The sequence below is a fragment of the Hydra vulgaris genome, chromosome 10, assembly GCF_038396675.1.
Source record: "Hydra vulgaris chromosome 10, alternate assembly HydraT2T_AEP".
NCBI classification, from domain to species: domain Eukaryota; kingdom Metazoa; phylum Cnidaria; class Hydrozoa; order Anthoathecata; family Hydridae; genus Hydra; species Hydra vulgaris.
Genome location: NC_088929.1, coordinates 30,787,705 through 30,806,705, shown reverse-complemented (window position 1 = coordinate 30,806,705; position 19,001 = coordinate 30,787,705). Strand labels below are relative to the sequence as shown.

General features: G+C 28.8%; 1 long non-coding RNA gene and 1 other non-coding gene across 2 annotated transcripts; one reads left to right on the top strand and one right to left on the bottom strand.

Moving 5' to 3' along the window:
* Positions 1-8,304: 8,304 nt before the first annotated feature.
* LOC124816301 (uncharacterized) lies at positions 8,305-8,744 on the bottom strand. The gene is made up of 3 exons (XR_010641422.1): positions 8,613-8,744; positions 8,425-8,477; positions 8,305-8,348 (listed from the first exon to the last, which is right to left on the bottom strand). It is a non-coding gene; the product is annotated as an uncharacterized LOC124816301 (transcript).
* Positions 8,745-18,542: 9,798 nt separating this feature from the next.
* Positions 18,543-18,982, top strand: LOC136086556 (uncharacterized). The gene is made up of 3 exons (XR_010641421.1): positions 18,543-18,674; positions 18,810-18,862; positions 18,939-18,982. It is a non-coding gene; the product is annotated as an uncharacterized LOC136086556 (long non-coding RNA).
* Positions 18,983-19,001: the final 19 nt, after the last annotated feature.

The following is a 19,001-nucleotide window of genomic DNA, read 5'->3' as shown; positions in this document are numbered from 1 at the left end:
AATAGTTTATATAAATGTTCTTCTTCTTGCTCCAGCCAATAGTTTATATAAATGTATTTGCAATGTAAACATTTTTAAACTGCAAAATAAATAATTACAAAAAAAAAAAAAAGTTGTTGAATTACATTAATATCACTGATAAACAAATTAAATTTTTGTGTGGAAATCTTGTTAGCTAGGTGGTTTTTTAAGACAAATTAAATATGCTGATTTCAAATATGCAAACCATTTCTTTCTATCACTCTCAGTTTTTGAGATATAGGGCATAACGCATTTATGCATGTTAAATCAATTTTAATATGATATAATACATGGAAATCTTTATATATAAAGATTTCCATGTATTATATCATATTAAAATTGATTTAACATGCACTATAGTGACATATGTAATATGTCACTATAGTGACATGTAATATGTCACTATAGTGACATATTACTATAATGATTTACATGTATAATTTAATATAATTTTAAGCAATTTAAGTTATTAATATATCATTATTTTAATATTATATTTTATTTTTTAAAAATTACGTAAAATATTATAATTGTTTTAAATAATTTATTTAACTTCGTGATTATAAATTTAAAACGTAGCTAGTTAAATCCTAAAAGTGGTTTTTTAACTATAATTGTGTTATATATAAACTTTTTTTTATTTTTAAATTTGATTAAAGACAAATAAAAACGCATTTTTTTTTATATTAAAAATAATTTTTAATATTAATAAATATTGTCTGGTTTAAATTTTTTGGCTTTGGATTTACACTTGTGACGAACATTCGGCAAATCGCATTGAAGTGTCCAGCAGTAATCCGCTAACATTGTTGCACTCCAACGACCTTGATAACGCGACTCCATTACCATTATATCGTGATGAAAGCGTTCACCATGTCGCTTACAGAAACAAGATTTTTTGGAAAGAAATTAGGGTGCGAACCAAGGCGATGAATTATGAGTAACATGTTGCATCCCATATCTCTATTGGCATTTATGCAATTTCTAACCACATCTTCAAAATTTGCAGACTTGTTATTTGCTTTATTAATTTAATGGACGTTTTTGTCATGCTCATTGTAATCAGAGTCTGAGCTAGACGGAAGACTTAATTTAAAATTCGTCTAACATTTCTACATTGATATTATATTCAGTAGGTGCAGTAGGTATTGGTAAAGCGGCAGGATTATGAAGTATTAGCTTTGAAACTGGTGCCACTTCAGGATATTTAACAGACAATCGAGTTCTATATGAAAAACCAGCAATATTTACAGAACAGAAATAACAATCCGTAGTATGGTTGCTAGACTCCCGCCATATCATTGGAACACAAATAAAAAATGATTGTTTTTTTTGCTTTTCTTATCCAACCACACAAGTTGCATGCACATGCTGAGCAGATAAAATTTGGTGCCCAAGCCTTATCCAAATTTACTTTTGAATCAAATATAATTCATACGCTTTTTTTAGAAATGATGTAAACGTTTTCCGATGGTTTTTTTTTGTTAGATATAACAAGACATAACAAAACATATCTTTTGAATTAATACAGCCTCTGAAAGCCATGATATTAACTTGTAATTCAATTTAAATTTAAATAATGATAAAAATATTTAAACCTTTTTAGAATATATATATAAACAAAAAAAAAAATAACAAAAAAAAAATATATATATTTCTACGCTTTGTAATAACATAGAAATACAATTTTACGAATATCTCGAAAACCTGACGCGATACAAAAAAATGGTTTTCATATTTGAAATCAGCACTAAAAACTGCATTAGAATATATAAACGACATATAAGATTTCCACAGCTTGTTTATCAGTGTATTTTTGTAAATTTCATTAAAGTTACAGTTATGGTCGGATAAAAGACCATTGGAGTTTTATGTGTGGAATTTTTCCATTGGGAAAAATGGGACCTTCGAAATAACTGACCATCGTTATTTGCTTTATTTTTTTAAATATTCTAGTTAAACAAGCTAACACTTCTTTGTTTGTTATTTTTATAACCGTGTTATAAATAAGCGTCTTTATTATAAGACGGGATATTTCACAGCGCGGGGTATAGTAACAATCATCCCAATAATGCATTTACCAGCATTATAATGAAAACTTTTTATGATAATTTTCAATTCTGAATCAAAAAACATTAAAAATGGCTCACAAAATTACGAAAAAATACTTATTTGCTAAATGATATTGTCCATTTAGTCAAAGACATTAGAACTAACTTCACGGAAAAAAAGTTTGGTTTTAAGAAAATTCTTAAACTTACATACGAAGTACTACACCCAGGAAATCATAAATATAATTATTAACACTTGAACATAAAAATAAAATTGTGGTTTGAAAAAGCTGTTATTATTTAAGCTAAAAAGATCTTTCAAAGTTTTTGACTATTTGTAATACTTGGAGGTCATTTGTTAATACTTTAAAAAAAATGCATATATTATTGTTGGAAATGCCATAGAAACAAATACATTATACATAGTACAAGGCAAGATTATTACATTCTACTTAGCTCTGGCTTATTGGATCGATCAGTGGACTTTTTTTTAGCTGCGTTCACCCTCATAATTCAAACTGCATCAGAACTTGTAGTCACTCTATATTCTCAAACATTGCTGATTTAGAAGCTCAAGAATGACAGGTATAACAATCTTACGATTCAGGCAAATAAGTATCAAAGGTTTCTAAAAAGTTTAAATTAAGCTTTAAATTAAAAAGAATCTTTTCATATCGTTTTTTGTTTGAAAAACATATCGCAAAGAACTTTAGAAGAAAACATTATCTTGTTTGCGTTTTTTAATTAATAACAACAAAAAAATAAAAGATAATCAGAGGATTATTAAAAAATAAACAAATAAATTACTTAAAAAAGAAAGAAGAGAAAGAAACAAAACTATAAAAACAGTTGTTGCAGGATCATTCATGTTTCGTAGACTATTAAAAATTTTTCCTCAAAAAATATTTAACTTGATATTTAAGTTAAAGTCAGTTTCAACCAAACATATTTTGTTTCTAATGAAATTAAGAGCACTTGTTGGGCTAACTTAAGGCCAAAAAAAGCATGCTTTAACCAACCTAAAAATCTATACAAAAATTTCAATCGACCTACATAAGCACTTTAAAGGGTTCACTGTAGTTTTGCTTATCGGCTACTTAGTAAACAATAGTGGCAGCCTCAATGTTCCATGTTTAAAGGTTGTCTAATGGCCACTACTGGCGGATCAAATGATCAACTAAGCAACCAATAAGCAAAACTCCGATGAACATGTTTGCTGGGTATACATTAGTATACCCAGCAAAATTTTTTAAGTAAATTTTTTTAAGTAAAACTTTTATAAAAGAAACGATTTAAAAAACACCATCAATTGTTTTAGAAACATTACACTGGTTTGAGAAATATACAATCATTACACATGTTTCATTAATGTAGAATCATTACACGTGTTTGATAAATATAGAATCATAACACATGTTTGATAAACACACTAACCCAAAAATATTATTTTAATTCTCCTCGTGCAAAGCTAGAAAGGTTGTAATGGGCTAAGCTGAAAAAAAAACTAAAAACGGACTAACGTAACAAATTAATTGGGTGTAAAAGCAAATAATATTAATAATAATAATAATAATAATAATAATAATAACAATAAAAACAATAATAATAATAGTAATAATAACAAATAGGGATACCAAAAAATCTTTGTCATTAAGAAAATATTTTCAATGCACGAGAATAGTAATCGAAACTATATGACTGATTCTAAATTAAGATGTGCCTTAGTTTTTCACTTTTTAAATTTTTTTTTTTTACTGTATTCACCGAAGACCAATGCGGTTAGTTAAACCCAAGACCAATGCGGTTGAGGGTGTTATCGAAAAAGATCTATAAGTTTTTGTTAAATTTCTAATTTAAAAGAAATTGTCATTATATTTGAATGAAAATCGCTAAAATTATATTATTACGATTTACTTTCTTGAATTCATGATCATATTTATAAAAGCTTATATTTTTTTTATTATATTATGAATGTAAATAGTATTTTTAACAATATTATTTTATTTAAGTCGTAAGGGACTCTATGAAAAAACTGTAGTAACTTTAGTCACCTGTACCATCTTTAAGCTCGTGCATTTTTTTTTTAATTATTCCAAAAAAAAAAAAGGTTTGCATTTCATAACTACATAATTAATAGTAAATAATAGTACATATTGTTAAATGTGTTTGTTTATGCGACACAATGGTCGCAAAAAGTGACCAACGGAGCCGTCCAGTCACGTAGACCTGGGAGATGTGAAAATAGAAGTAGATTGTAGATGATGTGATTGGGTTAGAATCATAAATGAATGTAAAGACTATTTTGTAGGAGGATGAAAATTTTAGGACTCAGGGATTAGGTGAACAATAACTCACGCTATAGTCATACTAAACAAATGTTAAAACAATGGTCTATGAGTAAACAAGTCAATATCGATCCGCTGGTTCATTAAAGGCAACCATGGCTAATATTATCGCACCATACAAAATCAATAAAATAAGTAGATAACAAAATATAAAGTAAAATGATAAAAAATATAAGTACGAGCAATATAAAAAGAAAAAATAAGCTAGTAAATGTGCTACTATATATGGTCTAAACTCTAGATAACTAACTGAAAACTGATAATCACCTGTGTGAGATAAAAGTATATAAATGTCGTACATAATAATAGTATATATTGTTAAATGTTAATATGTATATAATTGTATAGAACTTTTTAAAAACATATCAGGGTTTGCTGGGATCCTAATAAACCTCTCACTGCTTAGCAACTGCGGTCCCCTTGATACGCATTAGGTACTAAATTAAATTTATTACAAAATTTTCCAAAACTTTGATAAAAACACAAAGATAAGTAGAAAAAAAAAAGCTGCCTCGACTTGGGACAATGCGTCCCTTAAAAATATCACGATAAAATATTTTTGATTGAACTTACGTTAAAGTTCAGTTTATTGAAATAAAAAACTCCTCAAGAAATGTTGTTCATAAAAAATTAAAGTGTAAAAAACAAATGATTTAAAAATTTAAAAAACTTCTGAGTGATCAATACCTTATTTTACGGTGACAAGATTCAGGGATTAGGCTACAATATAAACAGATCTAAATCCTGCATTTAAATATATTACCTTCATAATAAAATCAACATTTTAAGAAAATTTAAATAAACTTTTCTAAACGGGAAAATTAAAACTGCATCATTTCGACGAAATATCAGATGAAAAACGAGGTCTTGGTGTTTTTATTGCTGTATTAGTGTGTAATTACAACATTTTGTTATGGTTCTACAAATTAAAAAACAGATCGCGCATACTCACTACCTTTCACTCTTGGGTAACAGTTATTAACTACATGCTATTAGGTAGCTAAGGTGCCAGCAAAAACAATCGCTTGGATCTCTTCACCGCCAAGAAGGTCTCATAACTCATTTTTTTCGAATATATCACTTGGACCTCTCGACCTTTAGCGTCCTATATATAAATTTCTGCTTTCTGCTATGTGATTATTTTTATTTACTAAATATTTTATTTCATGTTACTGCACAAACCACGTTAAAGAGAATGGCAATCATATTGTCTTATCAGTTATAAAGATCGATTTGCTTATGCCAAACCATTACTATTTCAAAAAAAAATTCTTAATATTTATCAGCTGAATATTTTTAGTATACTTTGTTTTATGTACAAATGAAACACCAACGCATCTCCTGTTCCTTTTCATAATCTATATACCTTAAAAGATAAAAACTTTTTATATTTTACCTTTTCTATAACTAATATTAAAAAGTCATGTATCTCATTTCGAGGAACTTTTCTTGGAAACAAAATAGTTTTGAAAAACTTTGATTTTTCCCATGAATGGAATTATCTTTCATTCAAGAAAAACTAAAAGAAATTATTTTATTTTTTGAAGACATTTTTTTATATTTTTAAATTCTTCTGAAAAATAATATGAAGCTTATTACATAAGGTAATATATAATTGTATATCTGATCCGCATCTTATGCATATATAAAAACAGCTCTTATTAAAATATTTTTGTATTTATATATAAAAGTATCATGAATTTCTATATGCCAACTTTATTTATAAATTCTTACGAAATTTATGCTCTCGCTAATTATTACTAGGACATTGTTTGTTTTTTAATTTTATCTTTCATATAATTTAGCGTATTTAATATTCTCGAGCAGTTCTTGATAATTAGATATGAAGGTCTACAGCATGTCTCCGCGTTCTTTTATTTGTTTTATATTTTTATACCTGTATATTTTGTTATATTTTTTTTATTGTATAACGATTTTAATCTTAACTATCTTATTGTATCAATTTATTGAATATTTAAGAAAAGAACGAAAAAGATCGTAAAAAAAAATCGTAAACTGGAAAAGACATGTTAAGAAAAAAGTTTTACCTTCTTAGTCTAAACTATCCGCCAAACGTTTTTATAATCTTTTTTCTAAAATTTAGCGGAATTGCTATTGTTTAAAGTTGATAACGAGTAAAAAACTTCAAAGTTTATACGTAATTCAAATCAAACTTTAAAAGGTATAACTTTTTGTAAAAACCTTGATTCGTAAAGAAGCAGAAAATACGTAACTCTTGGAAATCCTTATTCTAAGGCAATAATAAAGCAAAGTTTAATTTGAAAATTATATTATATAGAATAAGATTACAATTGTTTCTTGCAAAATAAACTTGAATGCTGTCTTCTTTCAACCCTAAAACAAAAAACGTTAAAAATATTAGAGAACTTACCGAAAGTTTAAATAACAAAAAAAATAAAGTTTTTAAATAAACATCGCTTACGTTATTATTTGCCTCTGCCTCTGCTTCTACTACCACCACCACCACCACCACCACCGCCTCCTCCTCCACTTCTGCTACCGCCACCACCGCCACCGCCACCGCCTCCACCACTTCTGCTACCTCCACCACCGCCACCACCGCCTCCACCACTTCTGCTACCGCCACCTCCGCCACCGCCACCGCCTCCACCACTTCTGCTACCACCTCCCCTAGGATCAGCTACTTCATTTCTAAATCACAAATAAAACTCAATTGTTGGATTCTTTTAATAACCCAATTATTACATAAAATATAGGTAAAAGTACAATACAAGGCAGCAAAGTACGTTCCAGCATTGTTCTTTAAATGTTATGTCGATATTATTACCAATAATATAAAATATAGCAGAATGTAATAAAAGCTTACATCTCTTTTTTTCCGTAACCATATCCACCTCCGTATCCGCCTCCGTATCCCCCATCTCGTTCTCTATAATAAGGTAAAAAAAAAAAAAAAAATATGCGTTACTTATAGTTTCATTCTTCCTAAGAATTAGTCAAAAAAAAGTTCTCAAATTCTTACGTTTGTCTTTTTCCGTAACCATATCCACCATATCCTCCATATCCACCTTCACTTTTATCTTCGTCTTCATTTCTAGATCAAAGATATAAAGACGGTTTAATTTTTGAAATAATAAAATACATACAATTCCGTGTTATATAAATAATATATACATGACCGTAGCAAAAAGAAGACAATATTTGGTTTTTCACTATGCCCCGTTTGCTGTAACGTGCTACCATTGTAACAAGTCATCAAGTGTTTCTTACAAATAATTAAAATGTAAAAAAAAAGTTATTTTGTTCAAAACTTGAAAATTAAAGTTACGTTAAAAGAAAAAGAAAAAATAACTTTTCAGTTTGTTTTTAATAAAGCGAAATTTCTGATGGCAACAGAAAACTCGGTAACCAATTAATGTATTTTAGGTTGTTAATAATTGCAATTTGACAATCTTATAAGGTAAATGTAACTAATTTTATTGAAAAGTGTGTTAAATATTCTAGGAATTAGTTTATTACGAAGTTGATACATAAAAATAAGAATTTGATATAAATTTAACTGAAAAATATTGAGGGTGATGAACTTTTAATAGATTTTTTTTTAAACTTTTTTATTATACTTAATTTAGAATAACAAACATGTAAACTTAAAAGAATAAAACCTACATCTCTTTTTTACCATAACCATATCCGCCACCGTATCCTCCATATCCTCCACCATAATCACTCAATTTGTTTGAAAATAAATCCTTGTTTTCCTAAATTGAAAAACTCATTTATACTTCCTAACTAGTCTATTTGAAAATAAAAATAAAATAAAAATTTAACTAAAATTAAAAGCAATAAAAACGTTTGAAAAATAAGAAATAAGTCATATGAAAAAAGAAATAATAAAAAAATAAAAGTTACTTTGCGATTAGATTCATCTTCGTCATCATTGTCTCTATTTCTAAAAGAGATAATAGAATTAGAAATTTTGCAAATTTTGAAATACCAAGACTTTTAAAGTAAAGGATAATATTCACTTTGCATCGGCAATAATATCTTTTGCATGCTTGAAAGGAGCTGCTTCGCCTAGCTAAACAATAAGCCACATATATTTCAAAAGTAACTTATTATTAAATACGCGTAGCGTTACATTATTTAAAAAACTATTATGTTTTACAATAATATAAATATATAAATATATAACATAATCGTTAATTTTACTCACAAAAACTTGAAAAGAAATCAGGAACGTAACAAAAATACAAAGATAAACCATTCTCTCTGAACTTCAACTAACTTTGTTCAATGTTGATTTTTCACCCTTTTTATACAATCTACTAACTAATTACAAAAACACCCTGAAAGTATTTATGAAACCAAGAACTCGCGTCATTCGGAAAATGATAATTTGCAAACAAAAGAAAGTTACCAGTTTTAATTATATACGAGTAGGGAGTAATTAAAACACCTACAAAATACATCACTATTCAAATACGTATTTAGGGTTGAGTGCGACGTATTACGGCAATTTAGTTTTATGCATTTAATAGCATGGTAATTAATTTAAAAAAACATGATTTACTGAAAATCGCCCAACTGTTCAATGTTTTGGGATAAGGAAATTTCAAACAAACGAAGTTTCAGTTTTTTGGTCTTTTTAAATTTGCCAGGTTTTAAGAAGCAATGCGCAGAGAACTCAAACATAAAAATTAATAATTTTCTCAAACACAGTGAAATACACTAAAAGTCTGCATGTAACATAAATACATTTATGTTGCATGCAGACTTTTAGTGCAACTTTTTCTACATGCAGACTGAAAATTCATGAAGACAGTTAATCATTTAAAACGATATCTTTTAAAACAAAACAAAATTGTGGGGGTTGATAGTATTAGTATTAATGTAATGAAAAAGTTGATAAAATACAAAACAATTGTTCTTTTACATCTTTTTAAGCCCTATTTAAAATAAAGTGTTTATCCTAAGTAACTTAGAATTGCGAGGGTCATACCTATTTTCTAATCAGGAGACATTTCTAATCCTGTAAATAACAGATTAGTTTCAACTCTCCCTTATTTCTCTAAACTCATATTGCAATATATTTATAATCGAAAGGTAATTTTTCTTTGTTTTAATAATATTCTATACAATAAACGATTTGTATTTCACCCAGGTAATTTAACTGACAATGCTTTTAATAAGCTTGTTCGTGATATTTTTAAAGCATTAGACGAGAATAAAAATAAATAATAAATGTTTTGCACTTTTCTCAACTTTTCTATATTTTTATAGATATTTATCGATAAATTGTTAGTTTTATAGAATTACCTCTCAACGTTTTTAAATAATGATTATATAAAATTTAAAAATTTATATGATCATAATTTTTGAACGCTGAGAGATAGTACAATGAAACTAAAAATTTATTAATGAATATAAGTCTAGTTGAGAATTTAAAAAAATTTTTTTATCGACTTGTTGCCCCTCACGTTTGGGAAGGGAGGGGAGGGAAGTTCTCAAAGGGCTTTTTAGTTCCTTGCCTCCAAATAATGCAACTTTTTGCCTAGCCTCATAAATTGACGTATGTATAAATATAAAAACGTTTGCAGTTTGCTCCATGTCTGAAAGTTTGCTATCTCAAACACCAAAAAATCCTCGATTCGTCACTGTCGTCATTGGTTGACTTTTAAAGACGACATACAAAAAGTGTTCTGATCACATTTCTGTCAAAAACGATTTTTAATAAAGTCATTGATGCAATAACAACATCATTAACAAGCATGATTGTAATATAGATTAGAGAAGCTGGTTTGTTTAGTGTTTTTTTAATTATTATTTTTTTAGGTGCCCCAAGAAGGCAAAACGGTCTTGTCACAGAGCACCGCGAAAGTACATTTATCCAGGAGGTTCACGCCTCCTTCCTTACCGTGACGCGAAATATGCCAGAGCTTGTTTGGAACCTGGATTTCCTGCTTATAAAGCAAGCGCTATAACCACTGCGCCACGGGCGCTATGTTCAAATTGATACCACATAAGACAATAATGTACAAGATCAGTGTTCTAATGTAGTTCAATATGTAATAAAAGCTGTACATAAAAGTGTAATATCGATAGTCATTTGCACATCAACAACTGTAAAATAAATGTTTGATTCGGTTTTTGGCGTTTTTGAAATATAAGTAGTTAAGTTGATATAAGTAAATGTATCAGCAATGCCCCCGATGGAGCTTTTAACATGGAAGGATTCAATATCTGGTTAAATATAGTTTCCTCGGGTTTGATTCATGTATTGTAATATGCCTATGTCTCAAATTTGGTAATGGTTGACATTACCAGAAAAGCGGTTGAAATTGTTACTTTATTTGGCGTTTTGAACACATGTGCAGTATTTTTACTGGAATCATATTTACGGTTCAAAGTTTAGCATGAATTTAGCAAATTAAAATATATATCTGTAATAAGTAAAACCCGTTCGTTGGCAAAACATAGAGCTCTTACTAAAATATTTGGAAACTTCTTTATTCAAACTTCCGATCAAGAAACACAAAGTAATTATTTTTTTTGCTTTGACATGTTACAAACATTTGATGATACATCAATCAAATTCAATGATGTCTGTTACTGAGCAAAAGCTCTTTTAGGTTCCTTGATAAGCTTTAAATTTATTTTGACAGCATAATTGTTTTTGAAAGTGTTTGGGCTCACAACCCCATTATCTAAATATTTGAAGACAACGAGAATGGATATACTTCGAGCCTACACGTAGAATATAAGTTCTAGTTATCTTCAAATAATCAGATATTGGGGTTTTATAGATTATACATAGATGGATGGATGGATATACATAGATGAAAGAGATAAGAATTAGAGCCAACCAACTACTTAAAAGTGCGAAAGATAAACTTCGTTTCAATCTTGAAAATATTGTAATAAATCAAGAAACCAGAAGTTTAAATTATATCTGAGCATGGTAGTCAATATGCTAATTTATCTTATTTAAATTAAAAAAATTTTGCAGAATTTTGCAAAAAATGCTTAGAATCGCATTGCAGCACTTCAGTGAACTGCTCAGAAAGTTTGATGTCAGCCCAACAAAAGACCAGCTTCAAACTTTGCTAGGAAATGGAAAAGTTTTGAAAGAATTCTTGAAAATGAGTATAATTTGCTAATGGACACGGAAGTATCTGACTCTGTCTCTGAGAACATCCGACATTCTAAATCCATAGAATTTGAAACTATCTTTCCAACCCCAGCGGTAAAAAAGAGCTAAAGTCACAGAAATAAATGCTAATCTCGCAAAACAATGTATTGCTTCTTGTTATTTTCTTCTCTAAAAGTTCAATTTGTATAGTCTTGCGTATTCAAACTTGTTTATGGCGTACAAATTTGTGATGAAGTTTTCCTCATCACAAGTTGCTTGTGAAAGATCATTCTCAAAATCGAAATTTATTTTGAACAGATTAAAAAATTTGATGAGCCAATCAAGTTTACAATCATTCATGCTGATTTCTTTTTGAAAGGATACTCTTCCAAAAATTGATAAGAATGCATTTGTTGATGTTTTGTCATCGACTAGTCAAACGATGAAAAAGTTGCTATACTAGTCAATAGTGAATAGCGATTGTGTCTACTATTTCGAAACTTCAACTTACAGCAGTGTTTTATAAATATATATTTTTTATCAATATTTAGGCTGGAAAGTTTAAAATTTCTTTTTTATACATAAAATAAGAATCAATACTCAAGAAGGCAACTAAAAACAAAAAGTTTTTTTATACTATGTTTCATATAAATATATATTAAATATTTATATGGAACAAAAGATGAAGTGGGCTGCGATGACCAAAACCCGGGCCGTTTTTACAAGCCAGTCCAACCCTAAGCCCATTTCATATATAAAATCTCGAATCATTTTATTTATATTAAAAGGATATACTTTTGCTTATTTATTTGGTGATAAAATTTATTTTGTTATTATATTTATCATTATTATTTTTTTATTTATTTATTATTATTATTATTATAGGCATTGTTATTATAACAAATGTAATAAATTAAAGTCATTAATTTATATAATATTATACATTATTCACTTTATTTGCATCATTCCGTCAAAAAAGTCCTTTTTCATTGTCCCTTCAAAATTGTTCATTTGCATTTTCCGCTCATAAAATTAGTATTGAAATAGTTTTACTATATTATAAACAGTATTTTTTTGTTGGTAAATTATATTGATTGATTTATATTTCAGCTTATGAAACTGCCAATGATGATTACTAGGAGACGGGGCTCCAGAAAATATGTACATTATTCTCAAAAAAAAGCTCAAACAGTACCTTTCTGCTATTAATGAATGCCAAATGAGTCAGAGAGTAGCATCTAACATTTTGGCATATGTAGAACTACTATCCAATTTAAATTAAAGCCAAAACACAATCGCAGCAACATTTACTGCTTTGGAAGAATCTTTTTTAGTTTTCCATATGTTGGCAGTGTCTGAGTTTGGATTCTCTGTGGATAAAATAGATTTTAGGTTCATTTTAAAGGTTACCTTTCTTTTCAAAACAAAACTATTCCACAGTTTAGAATTAAATTTCCAGGGCTAGAATGGTGTAAATTATTTTTAAAAAGACATCCTATGCTCACTTTGCAATTTTAGTTTTTATTTTTTTATTTTGTTTAGGTGCCTCAAAAAGTCCGTACGCTCTTATCACAGAGCACCACCGAAGAGCATTTGAAAGGAAGTCTACACCTCCTTCTTTACCAATGGAATAAAACTTACCCAATAGTGGCATTCAACTACGGATCTCTAGCGTCTAAGGCTTTAACCACTGTGCTACAGCCGCTGTTGCCGAAAAAACTAGAGCTAGTTTATTTAAAGTTTTACTCAAGTAGTTACAAATGTGTGGTTACAAATTGCACAGAACGTAGATGGTTAGAAAGCGTCACATTTGAGGATTGGTTTTTGCTCACCTGCTTCCTATATTGAAAAAAAGTTCTCATTGGGAGATAATTTGTTATCATACATTAGTCAGAATGTTTTTAAACTGTGTCAAGTAAAAAAAAGTCTTTTAAAATAAATTGTATTTGTGTGTTTACCACCTAACTCATCACATTTGACACCACCTCAAAATGTTGCCTATTTTAGGCCATTAAAATGTAAGTGGAAAACCGTTTTGTCTTTCTGGAAAGAATCACCTGGAAGTAAAATATCCTCATCATTTTCAAAAGACACTTTCCACTACTAAAAAATGTGCCGGAAATAATAAAATACATTTTGTGAAAATATCCGATTTTACTCAGTGTTTAATTTTTTCTTGCGATAAAGAATCGCTTGCCACTGCAAGATCGATTATCTGTTGATCTAAGTCATATTTCTAAAGCATTTATCAGTCATTTGAATGACAATTGTGCAGACCTTCAATATTAAAGTGATAATTAAATATTCCATCAGGGAAAGGAATCTGTCCTGACTCAGAAGAATCAGATGTTATACCAATCAAAAAGATAACATTAGGCCAAGTTTTGAAGAAAGTAAAAAGTATTTCTGTTTTTAATCTGTTTTATAAATCAATTAGCTTGAATTGAAAATATCATTATCAATAATTTGAATAAAATTTTTTTTTTCACAGTTTGAATAGAGCAAGCCTGATTGTTAAAACTAAAAATCGCATTAAAGTGGATTAAAGTAACCCCATGTTACGGTACATATTATATGAAGAAAGAAAATGACTATAAATTGCGAAGTTCCACAAGCTTTAATTTTGGCTCCCTTTTTGATTCTTGTTTATGTAAATGATTTTCATAAGTTTTCAAACATTTTAAACTCAGTTCTATTTGCAAATAACATGAATTTATTTTTGGAGATGGAACATTTTATTGGAGATATTAACATTTTATTTAAAATAGTAAATTAGGATTTTTTAAATCTAGCGGAAAGCAGGGGCGGATTCAGACCATCTACTCAGGGAGACGATTTTTATTATTTTTGGTTTTTTTGGTGCATTTAGGCAATTTATGAAAGAATAAGGGGGAGTTTTTTTTTCTTTCATTTATTTTGGTGTTTGTTAAAAGCTGCAAAAAAAAATTACAATCATAGAAAATTCTGGCCGAAGCAAGAAGAAGACAGACTTGTTTTATCATCGAGCCCCCGTATCGGTGTTTTTAAACGTTTTTAAAAATTTACATAACTAATAATTGTTAAATAAAACAGTTTAAGTACATACAAAACTTCAGCAAAAAATTAAAAAAGAGATAATGTACCTGACAGCCCAAATACAGTTGTTTGCGAAAGACACTTTCTACCTAGATATCCAACAGTTACCAAATTTGGCCATAAAAGGCCTCGCGTTTCTCTATGAGTTTTTACATGTGTCAAGTCTAGTTTGATATCTACTTTTCCACCACTATTAAAAACAACTTTTAAAGCATTTTCATCTGTCCGGAACATTATAGCCGATGAATTTGATATGTTTTTAGCTGCTGATAAGATTTCATGTTTTAAATCATTACATCAGAAGCTACGAAATAAAGAAATTGATTTTGGTGTAGTTGATGTAACTTGGTATTTTGCTGGTGAACATTTGCTAATCAAGCATTCAACAGACTTTGAAGAAAGCTCTTTGATTGTCAGGTTTATGCTTAAGATTAGGAATGATCTTATTTTTGAGGGATACTTTTGTGGAGTTAAGTATAAAATTGCATCTCTATCTCAAAATAGGATTTTCATAATTGACTCTTGCTTGAAATTACAAGAAGCTATTAATTTTTTGAATAACTTAACAAAAGGCAGAAAAATTACGAATCTTTTGCAGCTCATCCGTGACATGAGCTCTACTACAATTGGGAAGAAAAAATACAGCGCAGAAATTATTGTTAGAGCATTTAATTATTTTGCGATTTCAAGATCATTATATGAAAGATTAAAGTAAGATTTTGAACTTCCAAGTATTTCCCTCTTAACAAAGCTAACTTCAAAACTGGATTCTGCAATGGACAATATAGAGTTTTTAAACTCGGTTTTTTCAAAGCTTGACAATGAAATGCAAAAAAAGTGTATACTTTTAATTGAAGACCTGAGATCAAGAACGTCCTAAGTCCAAAATAATCGAAAATTGAGATAATGTACAATAATGTTGATAGACATGTTACGCATATTGTCTTATAATAACTTTTTATAAAATTAATGTTGGAAGCAGTGAAATTAGCACTTTAAGAACAATAACGTCCTGAGACCAAGAATGTCCTAAGTCCAAAATAATCGAAAATGGAGATAATGTGCAAAAATGTTGATAAGCAAGTTACAAATATTGCCTTATAATAATTTTTCATAAATAATAATTATTTAATTAGCACTAATATAATATAATATAATTATTTATTATTTCAACCTTTCTTTAAGAAAATGATTATGGCTAATAAAGAAAAATTCGCAGTGAGTAATTATTTTATTTTTGAATATTCCAATTTGCACAAAGATATGGTTGCAGTTTTGTTATTGAAAAACCTAATGTCAATACCTCATTGCCAACCGTCTCGATGTACACTGCCAGTTTGCTAACTAAATCTGCCAAATTCAAAGATTTGCAAAAACTAAACAAAGTTATTAGTGATGAGGCTAAATCGTTTTATCAGTCGTTACTTTCCATCCAAAATAGTGAAGGTAAAGACTCCAATGATGAGATTGAGTTGGAAAAATAATCATTTTGATAGTCTAAACATTTTTAACAACAGTTTCTTAGCTGATATTGTGTTAATATTCTACCAGCTTTTATTACATTTTTTTATTCTTCTTTATATTACATTGCTATTGAGCTGATTTATATGTTTTGTAGACATTTATTTCTTATTTTTCGTTCCCCCTTGACATATGAGATCAAGAACGTCCTAAGTACCGCATTGTTTATTAGCCTTCACTGAACAAGCTTCAATGGTTTATCCTCTAGAAAATCTTTTATCTCTCTAGACTCACTTAATTAAATTAGAAATTTCCATTTGTATATTTTTTTGAATAACTTAAAAAAATAAATTATTTTTTGTTTTTTTAATCTCCTGAAAAATGTTTATTTTTTGACGTTCTTGATCTCAGGTCTTCAATTGATGAAGTCTATGTTAAATCATCGCTTATTTATCATGCTGGCCTCAGTCTTTAGTAAAGCAGTAAATAAACCAGACCCAACAGCAACAACTGTTTCAAGTTTAGTCTCACTTTATGGGGGCCGCAATATCTGTGCAGAATTTTACTAGTTTGTGAGCTTGATTCTGAATTTCTTTTCGAACAAACTCAATTTGTCTTAGAGCGCTGGAAGAGTACCTGTAGCCCTAATATGCGACAATAATCGATCAAACCAAGCACTATTTAAAAAGTTTGATTGTGTTGATCCATGGTTGACTAAAGACAACATATTCTTGTTATATGACTTTTTGCATTTACTTAAATCTGTTCGTAATAACTGGATCACAGAAAAAAGTCAAAAGTTATATTATGAATATGATGGGAAAACGAAATATGTATGCTGGTCTAGTATTTTAAGCTTGTTCAAACTCGAAGGAAATAGCATTGTAAAATTGTCTAAACTTAGAAGTGTGCCTTTTGCACCAAAACCTATTCAGAGACAAAAAGTGTCTACTTGCCTACAGGTGTTTTGTGATAAAACTGCAACTGCTCTAAAATCCAACAGTAGCATAAAAGAAGCAAACGATACCATTACTTTAATTAAAATATTTGTAAGATTCTGGAAAATCGTCAATACAAAAGGATCTTATGCTGATATTCAATATAAAGATCCAGACAGAGCAGTTATATCAACTTCAGAAGATGCTAGACTGGCATTTTTACTTTCTCTTGCAACAATGGCAGAATAAATGTCCAGCAAACAGGGAAACAGACAATTTCAGTTGACTGAGATACAGGTGCAACTTTAGTTTATACCTGTCGTGGTTTAGTAGCCATTACTAAATTTTTGTTACAATATCCTTTTAAGTATGTAATACTGGGAAAATTTACAACTGATCCACTATAAAAAATGTTTGGAAAACTTCGACTAGGATCTGGAGGCACATATTTTATCAATTTGCAAAATGTCATAGAAAAAGTTAAAAATCAAAGAGCAAAATTAAGTCTCCATATTGGTATAGATATTGATTCTTTATCTGCAGAAAGTGGACATAACTGCCAAAAATGTGGATACTTTCTTAGCAGTAATGCTATTGATATATTTGACAATTTGTCTGAGTTAGAAAAGAGTTTGCAAATAGATACAAAGCAGGATTAGTATATATTGCTGGATATATTGTGCGAAATGAAGTGGAGGAGAAAAAAGAAGCTAAATTTTACTATGGAGAATTTGGTGATTATACTGCAGAAATAAATCGTGGAGGTTTGAAGATACCAAATGACATAGTTTGTCAGTAGACTATTTTCTCTTATATATTATTTCATGAAACTGTTGGTAAAGTCTGCCGAAAGTCACTCTGCAATGTACTAATTTTGATATCGGAGTCTTTTAACTTTAATATGGAAAGAAAACATGCTATTTCACTTTCAAACATTTTTTTAAAAAACTATGTTAATTTATATGCACCAAGGTCGTATAAAGAGCCACAACAAAATATTTTAAAACTTTAAAAGTAAACCTATCGATTTTTTAACAACTTTCATGTTACATAAATGTTTTGTGTATTTTCTACTTAATATGTGATTTTGGTAAAATACTGTATTTGAGATAATTTTAGTGTATTTTGATAAAATACTGTATTTGAGATAATTTTAGTGTATTTCACTGTATTTGAGAAAATTATTAATTTTTATGTTTGAGTTCTCTGCGCATTGCTTCTTAAAACCTGGCAAATTTAAAAAGACCAAAAAACTGAAACTTCGTTTGTTTGAAATTTCCTTATCCCAAAACATTGAACAGTTGGGCGATTTTCAGTAAATCATGTTTTTTTAAATTAATTACCATGCTATTAAATGCATAAAACTAAATTGCCGTAATACGTCGCACTCAACCCTAAATACGTATTTGAATAGTGATGTATTTTGTAGGTGTTTTAATTACTCCCTACTCGTATATAATTAAAACTGGTAACTTTCTTTTGTTTGCAAATTATCATTTTCCGAATGACGCGAGTTCTTGGTTTCATAAATACTTTCAGGGTGTTTTTGTAATTAGTTAGTAGATTGTATAAAAAGGGTGAAAAATCAACATTGAACAAAGTTAGTTGAAGTTCAGAGAGAATGGTTTATCTTTGTATTTTTGTTACGTTCCTGATTTCTTTTCAAGTTTTTGTGAGTAAAATTAACGATTATGTTATATATTTATATATTTATATTATTGTAAAACATAATAGTTTTTTAAATAATGTAACGCTACGCGTATTTAATAATAAGTTACTTTTGAAATATATGTGGCTTATTGTTTAGCTAGGCGAAGCAGCTCCTTTCAAGCATGCAAAAGATATTATTGCCGATGCAAAGTGAATATTATCCTTTACTTTAAAAGTCTTGGTATTTCAAAATTTGCAAAATTTCTAATTCTATTATCTCTTTTAGAAATAGAGACAATGATGACGAAGATGAATCTAATCGCAAAGTAACTTTTATTTTTTTATTATT